Consider the following 15,164-nt stretch of genomic DNA (forward strand, 5'->3'; position numbering starts at 1 on the left):
CCCGGTGACTGTTCTGTGACTACCAAGCTGTCCTTTGTCCCGTCCCCTTTCACACCCAGCCCTTAACCTCCTTCCATCTGGTGGCCATTAGTTTGTTCTCTGTTTCTATGAGTCTGTTTCTGTTTAGTTGGTTATGATGGGTAATATCGCTTTAGATGCCTTCATGCGTTTCTCTCACTGAGCTTGTATGTACATTTCTGCTCCAAACCTGGGGGCGTAAACTGTTTTTTCATGCTGTGCATTTATTCAACTTTTGTGGGTACCGCCGAACATTTTTCAAAGTGATGGTATCCGTTCACACCCCGTGCATTTCAGTTTTCTGGTTACATTACCAAGCTTCTGAGTTTCCACGCTTTTATTTTGCTGCACTGTTGTGGCTTTAGTTTGCATTTCTCTGACGACTAATGCAGTTGGGGGCGTTTGCATGCGGTTTGGGTTATTTGCATATCCTTTTTTAGTTTTCTGAAATGTCAGTTGGGGTCATTTTCTCATTTTTACATTAAAATGAGTTGACTTTTTTTTTTTTTCCTTTCTTAAGCTAAACAGTAGGGAGCTTTCTCTTCCCGTTACACATATGAGTTCGCTGTCAGAAACATTCATTGTATCTACTAGTGTAGCTGAGGTTTCACTTTGTCGTGTATTTTAAAGAACAAGATTTGTAAATCTCGGATAGTCCACTTGACCTGCAATTCCCAAAAAAATCCTCGTGCAAAGATATATTTATTCATTGTTTAGAAAGAGAGAGAGAGAGAGAGAGAAGAAGGAGGAGGGGAGGGAGAAGGAGGAGGAGGAGGAGGAAGAGGAGGAGGAGGAGGAAGAGGAGAAGGAAGAGAAGGAGGGCCCCGCGGCCCTCACCGGCTCCCCCAGAGCGGCCCTGCCCGTGGGACTCTCCGTGGGGATGAACACACCCACGTCTTTCCTGTCCCCACGGGTAACCCCGCGGTCCCGCGCGCACTGACTGATATTTAAGGTCAGTAATGGAACCGCCAGCCCCGCAGCGGCACGAGCCGCACGTCCCAAGGGCTCCGGGCTGCACCGGCCGGGGACGCGCTCCCCGAATCCGCAGACGCACCCCGTGCGCGCCCCGCAGGAGGCTCCGTGCGCAGCGCCGCGCTCCCCCGACGCCCTCGGGAGGGACTGGCGCCAGAGGAGCCGGGAGCGCGCACCTCCGCCGGCGTCCCCGCCCCACCCGGAGACTGTCCTCACTGTCCCCTCAGAAAGGAGGAAGCGTCACCTGCCAGAGTGTCCTTCCCTCAACGCCTGGGGCGTCGCGATGCAGCTCCCCGCCCTCGTTTCTACACTGCGCTGCCTGCGCTTCCCTTTGTGACATTTACTGCAACTTCAGATTACATGTATGTGCAATATGTGTACAATACATGTAACATGTAAAAGGTATTAATATATTTAAACTCAATTACAAGAGTATAACATAATTACAGTAAATGTAAATATATGTAATTATATAATTTAACATATATGTATGATTTAAATAATGTGAATATTTTAAAAGATTGTAAGAACTTAAGTGCCATAATATAGATAATATCAATGATACCAATTATACATTTTATTATACCATGTATGGTATATATGTTAAAATCTACATATATTAGTTTTAGAAATACGTGAAATGATGGATAACATCATGTATAATAATGCAGTGTACATTCATTTGTGATATCTTAATGTATTTATTATGTTAATTATATAATTTACATCTTTAATATATAATGTAAACATGTACACTAACAATTGAAATTAGAGATCTGAAACTTCACACTGTAAACGCGGTGCCCTGTGTCCCTTCAACAGCGCCGTACTCAGGATTCCCCCACGGGGGTCTCTCTGCCTCGAGGCGACTTAGTCCCTGTTTGGGTACAACCGTCAAGAGGCCCCTTTTCTCCTAGTGTCCGAGTTGGAAGCTGAGCTACCTGTCCCTCTGTCCCTCTGTCCTTCTGTCCCTCTGTTCCTCTGTCCCTCTGTCCGTCTGCCTGTCTTGCAGGGAGGAGGACTCTGACCACAAGGGGCGGCGCAGAGCTGCGAACAAACCCTGAGGTCTGCGCACTGGGCGCCCTGGGCTGGTTTGGCCTCTCCATCACCTTGTATCTTTGGGCAAGAAACGGGAGCTTTGTTTCTGTAGATTAAAAAAATCGGGGATTCTCAGACGTCAGACGAGCACCCCCTCATGGGAAGTTGCTGGCAGGAAATGCTTTCATAGGGCCTGGCACAATTTCATGTGATTTGTGTACGTCAGCCCCTCAAAGGGTGACTTAGCGGTAAAATTCCAAACCCTTGTAGCTGTTCAATGGAATTGTATCCAGCTGGGGACACACCGCCAAGTTTATTGTTTTCTGTTTTCTTCTTCAGTTGTACTTCTGTGACTATTTTTAGTACATCGTTTTCAATTAAAAAAAGAAATGGAAAGATAACCAACGTGCCTGGCGATAAGGGAGGCAGAGGCAGACCGCCGGGCCGGATGTGGGGAGAGGTGGGCAGGGCCAGAGGAAACACGTTGATGAGGGATCTGACCTGACTTCATGCAACCAGTTGAAGATTTCAGCTGCGGGGTTGAGTCCTCGGAAGTGCTTTTTCTAAATGCACCTGCGGGGGAGAAGAGGGCAGAGCCAGCAGGGAGAGGACCCTGGACGCCCCAACAGCTGCTGTGGAGGGGAGAGCCGATGGAGCTCAGACTGGGGGCACCCGACCCAGCAGGGATGCGGGTACATGTGAGGACAGGTGAGAACACGTGGGGTGAACTCAATGGGGTTCTGGGATGGAGCAACGTGGCAGGGGGGTGGGGGGGTTAAAGAGAATCAAGGACAATTGTGTTATCTGGTCATGGACAGACGACCTACACCGACAACACAGGACGGGGGTGCTGAGGGGTCAGTTAGAGCCGGCAGAAATCATGGGTCTATTTATTGGCTCTCAAGAGTCTGGAAATTAATGCTGACGTCCTTTGGGTGTTTGTAGCTGTCATGAGAGATGCAGAAGGGACATTCACCTGGTGTCACTCAGGGTTCAGATCCCTCCCGGAATCCACAGGGCTCCCGTCAGAGCTGCTCTTGGGGTGGGAGGGCTTAGGAATCATGTACAAACAGCGCTGGCTGGTGTGGCTCAGGGATAGAGTACCAGCCTGCAAACTAAGGGTTGCTGGTTCGATCCCCAGTCAGGGCACAGGCCTGGGTTGTGGGCCAGGTTCCCAGTGGGGGGCACGCGGGAGGCAACCACACATTGATGTGTCTCCCTCTCCTTCTCACTCCCTTTCCCTCTCTCTAAAACAAAGAGAAATTGTGTAAAAATAACTGACTCCCGCGTGTGGATCACCTGGCCCAGGCAGAGCACCGCAAGGGAGGCTCCATCAGAAACACACCCACGGTTTCACCTCCTCACACGGGGGTCCCCGTCCTGTGCTGCAGGGAATGACGTCATCTCCGCCGTGACCCCCAAACCGCCCGCATCAGCGTGACTCCCGGGAGCACCTTCCTTCCTCTATAACGGGGCACAGACAGGTCCCCAGGCGCCCCCCAACCAGGCCCCCTCTGGCCGTTGTGTCTGAGCTGACCCTCCCCGTGTCCAGAGCAGGTCGGAGGCCCCGGTCCGTCCACGGGAGACGCAGGCCCCGGGGACCGCGGGCGGGCAGGGCCTGCAGGCCGACTCTCCCCGGCCCCGCGGGTCGTGGCCCGGAGCGCAGACGGAGGTGGGGCCCGGGCCCGCGCGGATCCCAGCTCTGTGGTCCCGGGGTCCCGCCCGCGTCCCGGCTCACGGAGGCCCTGGGGGGCGGGGGGCTTGGGCTGCATCGCTGTCCTTGTCCTGGGGGGGCGGCGCCTTGCGGACAGGGGGTGCGGGCCGCGTCCCCGGGGTCTCCCAGGCAGCGAGTCCGGCCCCCCCGCGGGCGCCCAGGAGGCGTGGTCCCCGGCGGGCGTTTGTGGGGAGCCCCGCCCCCCCGGGCCGACGCCGCGGGCACGTGCAGCGCCTGGTGCGAGTCCGTGACCGCCGGGCAGGACCCGGGACGGAAACAGGGGTGACGGCGGGGTGCAGGTGATGCGTGGTCGGTACGTAAGGGACAGATCGTCGGCAGCCGTCCGTCTCGAGAGACGATGGTGTAGCTTCTTAAGAGTCTATCTGCACCGCCGAGAATGGCTGTGCAGTGCGACTCGGGAGTGACAGTGTCTCCTCCCGTGTTGAATCGACATCTTGCGATGACGCTGGAGTGTCCTCTCCAGTGAAGCTGAAGCTACAGAGCCTGGGCAGGGTGATATGGAGGGTCTGCTGTTGCCCATGCAGCAGACCCCCCTCTCTTCGCAGCTGAAGGGTCCAAGGGAAAGACGGAGTCAATACAGCTTGGCTTCAGGTGCGCCGCAGGAGTTGCCGGTGTTGACTACAACGTCAAACCGCCTTAGGGACTCCGGCTCCGGATTTTCTGTCGGGGTTTACTCCCTTAGCCTTTCCCCTGAAGAGGTATGCCGCAAGGCAGCGGAGGTTTTTTGGAGTCAGAGTTTTCCTTCTCTGATGTGCCCTGACTGGAAGATCGAACCAGCGACACTTAGCTCGCAGGCCGACGCTCAATCCACTGAGCCAAACCAGCCAGGGCCAAGGCACATACGCTATAAACAGGTCGATATAGGTGACGGCTTGTAGATTTAGAAGCAGATGGCAGGTTGATAGAAAGTCAATGACAGGCAGGTTGATAGATAAATGATAGGTAGATACAGTCAGAACGCGGCAGCTGGACCGCCCACCCTGACTTTTGACGTATGCAAATGAACCGTATGCAAATGAAGCATATGCAAACGAACATGCCGAAAGTGTTGATGGAAAACTCACCATAAGGGAAATGCAGGTTCAGAAACGTGTGGAGACGGTGCGCAAAACCACGGACGGGGAGCCCGCTTGTATGGCTCTTGGACCCTGATGTGAAGTCTCTTCTCCATTGTTTTCCTGTTTCTCTGCTTCTTTGTTTCTACGTGTCTTTGAGTCCATTTGGGAGTTTCGTCTTCCGTTTCATCTCCTTTTTCCCTGTCTCGGTAAGTGTGGTGTGACAATGGTAGGCCTTCCTCTGGGTGGTTTGTAGGAGCAAGACTCGTGACAGATACATACTTGTATAGACACATGCATACATACACAGGTACGTGGGTACATACATACGTGCATAGAAAAACATAGTTACATAGCCCCGTGAGGAGGAGACGGGGGGGAACCAGGACCTAGAGGGAAAGACCTGAGACCGCTCAGGGTCACGGCCGCAGCCCCAGGCAGGCTCCCAGGCAGAGCCGGGTCATTGGGAAGGGACCTCCTCACTGACCTGGGTCAGCCAGGTGAGTCTGATAGACACGGAGGAGGTGTCTGCATGCCGGCTGTCATGTCCTCCTGGACAGGGCGGAGTCTGCCTCTCCAAGGGCACAGACCTGCGACTCTCCCCAGACCTCAAGCTCAAGCTCAGGGGAGACCCAGTCCTGTGGTCGCTGCTGTTCCAGGAGAAGAGAGTCAGGCTCTGGGCGTGCACCGTCCCTACGGACACCAAGGCCCGTGTGGGTTACGATCCTTGGGCTCACCCCACTCTGCCCAGCTCTCTGTGCTCCTGAGCCCAAGCAGCCCAGCGCCTCTAAGAAATGGAAGGTTCAGACTATGGGCCCTGCCCTGGGAAATAACCAAGATGGTGTCTGCATGTATTCGTGTGGTGGGGCCACAGCAGATGGCGTCCCCCACGTGCTGCAGGGAGCCGGGGTCTGCGATCAGAGCCCTTCCCCTCAGAAAGCTTTTCTTGTTCTAGGTGAAGACAACCGCCCACGGTTCACAGAGAAACACACCCGGTGCTGAGATGCAGCTGTGCAAGGCAAACACAGATGCTGCGTGTGTCCCTTCCTGCCCACCAAGCCTGTGCCCACCTGTCCCTCTCGAGTCCGAGCAGGACAAGCCAGAGTTCAGCAGAAATGCACCCACCTGTCTGTGATCTTATTTAGGAGCCACCTGACGGGACTCCGGGACACCTGGGGAGCTGGTAACACACTACTCTGGGCCTGTCTGGGAGACTTGGCTGAAGGACGTGAGCTTTCATTCAGTGGATGAGTGATCTGCCCTCCCCAATGTGGGGGCACCACCCAGTCCCCAGAGACCTACAAAGAAGAAAAATAGGTCCTGTCTTGAGCTGGGATGTCTACCTCTCCTTCCCATGGATGTCAGAGCTCCGGAGTCTCTGGCCTTGGGATTCCATGACACACACCAGCTGCCCTGCAGGCCTCAGACCTTTGCACTTGGACTCAATTATACCACCGGCTGCCCTGGGTCTCTCGTGTGCGGAGAGCAGACAGAGTGGGACTGGCAGCTTCCATAACCCAGGAGCCTGTTCCTGTACTAAATCTCCCCTTAGTTATCTCTGGGCGACCTAGATAGCAGAGCCTGTCAATTCTGTTCACTTGGAGAATGCAGACTGACACAGTCACAGATGACAAGTGACAAAGTGATGGGAAGAGAGAGAAATCCTATACATGTTGTCACCCCAAGAAAACAAAGATAAAAATATAGAATTAGGAAGCAAATCCCTTGAGGAAATGAATCTTGAATGGAAAGAGCCAATTAAATATCAGCAGAATTTGAAATTGAGGAGGAAGCCTGGGACCCCACTTTCTCTGAGCCAGGACGGAAACCTGCTCACCCGTGAGATGTTGATTGTGTCCTGAGGTTAGAACAGTGACATCCTATCCCCCTACCACCACCACCACTTAGAGCTAGCCCACCTTGGGCAAGTTAGTGAATGTTTCTATGCCTAGGTTTTAAAAAACTGAAACAAACGAACAATTTTAAAAAACCTAGAAAAGACAGTGTACTACGAAGGGTTTGAACCAAGATTCAATATGCTAATGTTTCACAGAATTAAAATAGCAATTGCACCTTTAAAAGAGCTGGCTGATGCAGGGGACTGCTCCTTGTGGTTTCAGGAATGGAAGCCTAAATTGTGAGCCAGTCCCCACCCCCACCCCGTCTCTAAGTCTCAACAGAAAACCAGAAGGCTAAGAGGCAACAGGACTGAGGCCACTCAGAGGGTTCCCATGGGAATTGGGTTTAAAGAATACATATTATGCTTTAGAGCTTGCTCTGCTTTTCTTATCTCTCAGTTAACTATAAACAGTGTGTACCTAAAAATGTATGAATCCATGCACCAGATGTCAGCATGGCGTCAGGATATTTAGCAGACCCTGACCCAGACCATGTTCTCTATATTGATATCTATAATTAGTAACTCTCAACTGTAACCCAAGCGTCTGAAAGCTTATTGATGACTCTTAAGTCTTGACTGTGTATCTCCCAATTCCCCTCCTCAATAAAAGGTACAGGAGACAGAAGTTCTGTGCTCTTCTTCCCTAGAGAGATTAGCCACCTCCCATTCCCTCAGACAAAATACTGTGTTCTGGATAAGTTTGTTCCTCCCTGGTCCTGAAACATCTGCTGGACAGGGAGTTTCCAACCAAGCTGGGGCATGGGAGGCAGGCAGCTCAGCCTCAGGCTGAGTTTTGTTTGAACTTCTTAAAATTTTTTTTTTAATATAGAATACCATTTTTAATACCAGGCCTCTGACAGGCATGCAAGTTTCTTTTCCTTTTTTTTTTTTAAATAATGCAAATTTAATCCGAATGAGATGCTGGCACCCCTTGTTAGTTCTCAAGGTCAGTTTCATTTTAACTTGATGGGGAAGCCGGGTTTGACCCCATAAACTGGATTTTGGTAAAACCACTGGACGACATTAGCTGGGTCTCTGGAAACTGCTGGACAACTGTAGCTGGGTCTCTAGAAACAGCCAGGCGCTTGTAGTTGGGTTTCTGGAAACAGGTGTTACATAGCTGTTTCACGGAGCTGATTGGTTGTAGGAGAGACGCCTGGTTAATCAACCTCCTACAAGTTGATTCAGTGTCCCCAGCCTCCAGGAGAAATGTCTACATGACTTTCAAGAAAGGATTGGTTCCATTGGGAAGCCCTTCAAATGGCCACTACCAGCCTTTGGAAGAGCGACTCCTGGTGTCACTAGGTGCAGAGGCCCGGTGGTCCTGAGGTCAGGGTCTGGCGAGGGCCGCGTACATGCCGGACTCAGCTGTGGGCTTCATGGACTGTGGGGACACGGCTTGAGCTGCTCCCTGTGTGAGGGTCCGCTGGTCCCGCTTGGCATGTCACCTCCTGGGGGTCTCCTGCAGCAGGGCTCTGAGGGAGTGACCCAGGGTAAGTTAGTGTGGCTGAGGCTGAGGGGAGGGGGCTGTGGGAAGGAAGGACTGAGCGGCCAGCTTCCGTGGGGCCCCCGTGACCGCACCTCCCAAGTCTCCATTGTGGAGTCCCCTTCCACATAGAGTCAGAGTTGGTCAGTGTGACGAATAGACATGGCAGAAGTGAGTGCTTGTCACCTCCATGGAGAGCACACAGAAGACATGGTGGCTTCTGCCCTTCACTCTCTGCATCCCACCCTCTGTGGGAGGCCGGCTGCCATGGAGAAGCCCCCGTGCGGATCAACTGAGGCCTCCTGCCCACGGCCCTGCAGGGGCGCCTCCTGCCCAGCGGGCCGTGCAGCCCCGGCCAAGCCTTCGGGTGAACGCAGCCCCCGCCATCGGGACCCCAGCCTCAGGAGGGGCCGTGAGCCAGCCCCACCCGGGAGACTGGATCTACCTCCCAATTCCTCACCCAAGACACAAGATAATTGTGTGAAGCTGTTCAGGTTGGGGTGCTCTGGTACCCAGACACCGATGGCTAATACAAGGACTTACTGGACGGTGCGTGCCCCGGTTTTCCCCAGGCAGTGTGCACACCGCGGCCGCATCTGGAGGGGAGAGAGCCCGGTCAGTTCCTTGGGGCGGACCCCTAAAGGCAAATGTGCCTGAGCTCTCACAGGTGCAGAGTTCATGCCCACCCCTTCTAGGACATCCTGTCATATTCCCAAAGGCTCTCCCACCCCCATTGCTTCTGGAATGGTACCGAATGCCCTCTTCCCTCCTCCCACGCGGTCCCCTCCCCTTGTCCCCTTACCTGCTGTGCTCTCTGAGATGCTGACAGTCGGGCTGAGCCTGCGGAGAAAGAACAAGTGAGCCCGGGGGGCACCTGGAGGCAGAGAACCCGGAGGGGGTCCACATTATTTCCAGCCTCACCTCTCCTGGGGCCTCAGCTCCTCATCCTGGCTTCCAGGGGGCCCTGAGGACAGTCAGCGTGTGAGTTAGGAGGGAGGCTGTCTTCCCAGCACCCCAAATGCCTTCCCACATCACCCCACCCTGACCCTGAGACTTACCGCGTTTTTTCTGATGCTGACGACGGACGAAGAGGAAGACCAGGAGGAGGAGACAAAGCAGGAAAGCCACAGACACCCCGATAAGAATATAAGTATACTTTGTCATCAGGCCTGGGGAGCAGGGAAGATGGAACCAACGTTTTGACAGCATGCAACTATTGAGCACCTACTGCATACCATGCATATGCTGGGTGCTTGTCGTGTTCATATATATATTTACAGATTTTATATATATATGAAACCTCTCACAGGCTTAGCAGTCCTGCCAACACGGGAACCATCACCCCCGTTTTACAAAACCAGGGCCCTGAGCACTGACGTCCTCTGCACAGGACGCTGACAAACCTGGAATACGATGAACACCAATTCCCATTCCCTCCCCCCCACCCCAGGAGGCAGCTCCGGGACCGCTGTCCTCTGTCCCCATCACTCACCGCCATGGTTACTGCCCCGCGATTCCGTCCGTGTGTCTCCTAGGAGAGAGGATTCAGGAGGACACGCGCCAAAGGCCCAAGCTGGACAGAGTAGGCTCTGCTCTCTGTGCCCCCACCCCGGCGGGTCTCCCTCCCTGCGGGGCCCTCAGCGGCTCCCCCAGAGCGGCCCTGCCCGTGGGGCTCTCCGTGAGGATGAACGTACCCATGTCTGTCCTGTCCCCACGGTTAACCCCGCGGTCCCGCGCCCACTGATATTTAAGGTCAGTAAATGGAGCAGCCAGCCCCTAAGCGGCACGAGCCGCACTACCGGGGTGCATGCGCGGGTGTCCGTCACGGTGCCCGGGCCCCCTCTGCCCACGCGCGCCAGCACCGGTCACAGGCGGGCGGCTGAGCTCCGGGATCGGCCCCGCACAGGGAGCGTGTCCCGTGTTCCTTCTCGGGGAGCAGCACCCCCCTCCCCTGCCGGTGACCTGTCCTCACTGTCCCCTGAGAAAGTAGGAAGTGTCACCTGCCAGAGTGTCAGATTTAAACGCGGTGCCCTGTGTTCCTTCAACAGCGCTGTGCTCAGGATTCCCCCACAGGGGTCCCTCTGCCTGCAGGTGACTTAGTCACTGTCTGGGTACAGCCGTCAAGAGGTCCCTTTTCTCCTAGTGTCTGAGTTTGGAAGCTGAGCTATCAGTTCCTCTGTCCCTCTGTCCCTTACCTGTCTTGCAGGGAGGAGGACTCTGACCACAAGGGGTGGTGCAGAGGTGCGAACAAACCCTGAGGTCTGCGCCCTGGCCGCCCTCGGCTGGATTGGCCTCTCCATCACCTGTGTCTTTGGGCAAGAAAGGGGAGCTTTGTTTCTGCAGATATAAAAAAGCGGGGAGCTCTTAGAGGTCAGGCGAGCACCCCCTCATGGGCAGTTGGTGGCAGGAAATGCTTTCACAGGGCCTGGCACCCAGTAGGTCAAACCTGCCGCTTAAGCCCCCCCAGTCAGGAACATTAGTGACATCCCGGGGTGCCAGCCCCTTGCTGTGGTCTTACAGTTCCTAGGCCCCGCCCAGGGCAGAGGGCTGGCCCAGAGCCTGATCCCCTGCACGGAGCCCCCGAAGCCCCTCCAGGCTGAAGCCTTTACTCACCAGCTGAGGTGGAGGTCTTGGTGTGTGTGAGGGCAGTGGAGCTGACGGGTCTGGTGGTTCCTGTGAACAGGGCAGGAGAAGGGCTGATGCTATGGGGGTGCTGCTGGGGTCTGTCCCACTTGGCCTGGGTCCTCTCCACCCTGAGCACCCACTCACAGGCCACGTCTGCATCACTCGGTCCCTGATCCTATCCTCAGTAATGGGGGGCGGGGCTCAGGAGACCCAGGAGGGGCACCCTGCTCCATCCTGCTGTGTGGGGGAGGGGTCGGTCCTCTCCCCTTCGACCTCCAGGCTGCGCTTGACCTCACAGAGGCAGCAGGGAGCTGCTCCTGAGGCTGAAGTGTCCCCATGGGACTCCCAGTCCAGGATGTCTCAGGGACTGAACACACAGCTAATGCCGAAAATCCCAGGACCACAACCTGCCCAGTGCCATTTGGGGGGCCACACACTAAACGCGCTGCCTGGGGCTCCAGAGCCCCGCCCAGGGGAAGGGCAGTTTAACACTGTCCTCAGAAAAGGACCCATGTTCTCTTGAGGGTGCCTGTCCCCACCTGACCTCAGGGAGTCCCCTCCCATGCAGCCCAGCAGGGACAGCTCTGTGCACACACACAGTGCCGGGTGCGTGTCCACGCCATGCAGGTGTCCAGATGGGACCAGGGCTCCATGGCCCTGATGCAGGTGTGAAGTGTGAGGGACATGTGGCAGAGGAGCTGGGAAACCCCAGGGTTGGGGGTCCAAGAGGGCACGGAGCCTGGGACAGAGGACACAGTGCGGACAGAGGACAGAACTGCGGCAAACCTGAGGGTGGAGTGGAGACGTCCTCATCTGTCACCTGCAGCTCCAGCACATCACTGTTCCTAGACCAGCTGGTGCCTATAAAATACCGGCAGACGTAACGCCTGGTTGTGACTTCAGTCCCTGCGGGGATGTGGAATCTGGCCTTTGTCCCCTGTAAGCCACGTCGAAGCATGTTTTTCTGATCCCAATAATCAGATGAATTCTGGTCCTCCAGGCGGAACTTCTCAGACCCAACTGGGACCTCGCACACGATGGTCGCATTCTGTCCCGGGCGGATGACAGGGCCCGTCTCGGCCCAGATGAAGGGTTTGGGCAGGGTCCCTGGAGGGAAGGAGAACAGAGCTCAGGGTCTGTGGGGAGGAAGTCGCCACACCTGACACCCCCCAGTTCCCAGTGCTTCTCTGTGTGTTTTTAGGAAACTCGCAGAGTTGAGCAACCACCCACCACCCAGTTAGGACACGCCTACCGTCCTTCCCCCAAACAGCACCCTCTCGCCCACTGTAGGGGACAGTGAATTCTCATCACTGCACTGACTCCCCACCTGAGACAGGACCCCGAGGCTTGGTGACATGTCAGGCTTTTCTCAGGGTGACAAAGAGCAGGCTGGCCCCAGGCATGTCTCCCTGCCATGGCCACTTACTAGGTGACAGAGACACTGGGAGGGAGGCAGAGGATGAGGACGATGGGTCACTCGTGGGGACAGGGAAGCAGGTGTCTGAGACGTGGGAATGACCTGGGCAGGGTCTGAGGGCGGCTGGGTGACACTGTGGGGGCCCATGGGGGCTGCAGAGCTCCACTTGAGTCCAGTGGGGGAGGTGGAGCTCCCGCCCCGATCTGGTCACAAGGGCCCAGTGTGGGAGGGTCCCCGCCTCCAGGGCCCGTCCTCTGAGCAGCACTCCTCTCTGGTTCCCTCTGCATGTTCCCCCTTCCCTGCTGCCCGTTCTCTTTTCCTTGTTATTGGGGCTCCTGGAAAGCCCACGTGTGTCACTAGGCAGGGGCAGGGAGAAGAGAGGGCTTGTAGCTCTGACACAGGAAGGTGGCACCCACGTCATGCCGACCCCAACTGGGGCAACCGCTGCCCAAGGGTCGACCCTCGTTCCCTCGCTCATTCTTTCAACCACATCCTGGCTCCTCTCATCCACTGACAGGTGCGCTCCATGTGCCGCTGGTCCCGCAAACATGAGACACACACACAAGGACCCGGCCTCTTTGTCTGAGGGGTACAGGGAGCACAGAGACCGATGACGGGAATGTGCAAACCCACAGCCCCACGCGGGGATATACGCCCTGGGTCAGTGCGGGAGTCTCGGCCACCCAGGGACAGCTGGCCTTGTCTGGGAGTCAGAGGGGAGAGACACTAGCGGAGACCAGGGAAATGGACAGATAGGAACCAGCCAAGCCCAGCGAGAGGAGACGTCAGCCTGGGAGGGGTGGGGTGCAGTGGGACAGTGGTGTTTGTGGAAGTGACAGCAGGGCCCGGGCTCTACAGATCGGGGAGCAGACAGCGCGAGAACAGACAGACCCAGACACAGAGAGGGGCCTGGGTCTCATTCTCGCTGAACGTGAGCCCTCAGAGGACTCTAAGGAAATTACTATTTCTTCTGAAAATGGAACAGATCATGAAAATTGGGACAACTGTAATATAACAAAAAGAAAAAGTTAACGCATAAATTTAAAAACGTAGACTCACCGTGCTGCGTGTGGACGGTCTGGCCCAGGCAGAGCACTGCAAGAGAAGCCGCCGTGAGAAATACACCCAGCGCCCGGCTCCTTGCGGGGCTGCATCGGGGGCCTTGATGGAGGCAGGGGCTCAGCCCCCGAGAATTCCCAGCGCCCTCCTCAGTCTCACCTCTGAGCACAGCCCCTCTTCTTGCTCTGAGTTTCAGTAAACCCCAGTCCCCTCTCCCAAAGAGCTGCTCAGTCTGGTCCTGTCCCCATACCCAGGTACCCGCTTCTAGGACTCAACCTCCCAGTGGGGGCTGAGCTGAGGGGTCAGACCCCCAGGAGGAACCAGGAGTCTCCTGGGCTGGGGTCAGGACCAGCTACCCCCCGACCTGTCCCCGGAGGCCGTCCGCCCATTCCAGGACTCACCGAGGCCCAGGAGGGCGGTGGGACGGGGGCCCATGGGAGCCCTGCAGCCCGAGCACGTCCTGGAGCCAGAGGGTGAAGGGCAGAGCCTGCAGCTGGCGCAGGGACAGGAAGTGCTGGTCGGGGCGTCTGGGGGTTGCTACATGAATGTCCTCGTGCAAAGGGGAGGGGCTTTCTCCGGTTCTTCCCACGTTTCCTGCTAATGAGGCAGCGGAGGGCCTGGGCTTCCAAAGCCATTACCTCCCCGCACGCTCAGAGTCTGAGCTCAGCTCCAGCCGCCCCCTCCCCACCCCCTGCTGAGCGTGCACCTCACTTGAGTCTGCGGGACCAGGCAGAGCAGGAATTTGTGCAACCAACTGGCATAAATGTCACCTCCGACCCCACCAATGAGCCGTCTCTTTCTTGGGCAGAGCGTTCCACCGCTTCACCCTGACATCTGCTCACACATACAGTGGGAAGCCTACGGTCTCCCCCCAAGCCTTTAATGTCATGCTCTATGTGAGACCCCAGCAGGGCATTCAGGACATTAAAAAGATGTTGCTCAACAAGCTCTCTTCCCGTCTTCCCCCCAGTGGGCCTGGAAACAGGAGGGGAGGGGGCCCCTTCAGCTGATACAAAATTCTAAAGCAGCCGTTCTCAACCTGTGGGTCGCGACTCCTTGTGGATCGAACGACCCTTTCATAGGGGATGGCGAAGACCATCGGAAAACACATACATAATTACATATTGTTTTTACGATTAATCACTATGCTTTAATTATGTTCAATTAGTAATAATAAAAATACATCCTGCATATTATATATTTACATTATGATTCACAACAGTAGCAAAATTACACTTTTGAAGTAGCAACAAAAATGATTTTATGGTTGGGGGTCCCCACAACATGAGGAGCTGTATTAAAGGGTCGCGGCATCAGGAAGGTTGAGAACCACTGTCCTGCAGGGACTGAATGGTCAGGAGAGGGCGTGGGAGCTGTTCCTGGGGTAGGGCCCCTGGGACACCCACCGGGTGCTGGGAGATAGGGACAGGCCAGGGGTGGGGACGGCGTGTGTGCACCTCGCAGCTACTGCGGCAATTATGTTGCAGGTAAATGCAACAAACCAGATCCTTGTACACCTTAAACTTACATTATGTTTCATTTCAACTTATTTCAATGTTTAAAAGGATTAATCGGCATCAGCATTAATTGGGATGTTGCAAAAATGCTCCAGCAGGGGCCCTCGGGCTGCCCAGTCCTCCTGGGACTTTGATGGGGTCGTGACCCTGAGGACCATGCCTGTCATGGGGTCTCCGGGACAGAACCTGATCCTAGGATGCCCAGGGGTCCTGCTTCGTGGTGTTTCCGGGAGACGCAGATGCAAAGCCCGTCCCAGGTCATCCAAATCAGCCTGCTGCCCCGCACTCCACTCCTCCTGCTCGGGGAACCTTGGATTCCTGCCCAGCGAGCAGCCTCGGGAG

The 15,164-nt window shown here is 55.6% G+C and overlaps 1 pseudogene across 1 annotated transcript; it reads right to left on the bottom strand.

Annotated features, from left to right (window-relative positions):
* Positions 1-7,493: 7,493 nt before the first annotated feature.
* Positions 7,494-13,853, bottom strand: LOC149995426 (leukocyte-associated immunoglobulin-like receptor 1; annotated as a pseudogene). The gene is made up of 6 exons (XR_016507606.1): positions 13,707-13,853; positions 13,306-13,341; positions 11,702-11,936; positions 9,177-9,417; positions 9,007-9,044; positions 7,494-8,245 (listed from the first exon to the last, which is right to left on the bottom strand). The product of XR_016507606.1 is annotated as a leukocyte-associated immunoglobulin-like receptor 1 (transcript).
* Positions 13,854-15,164: the final 1,311 nt, after the last annotated feature.

Source organism: Furipterus horrens, unplaced genomic scaffold, assembly GCF_987537825.1.
Source record: "Furipterus horrens unplaced genomic scaffold, mFurHor1.1.pri manual_scaffold_13, whole genome shotgun sequence".
Lineage (NCBI taxonomy): Eukaryota > Metazoa > Chordata > Mammalia > Chiroptera > Furipteridae > Furipterus > Furipterus horrens.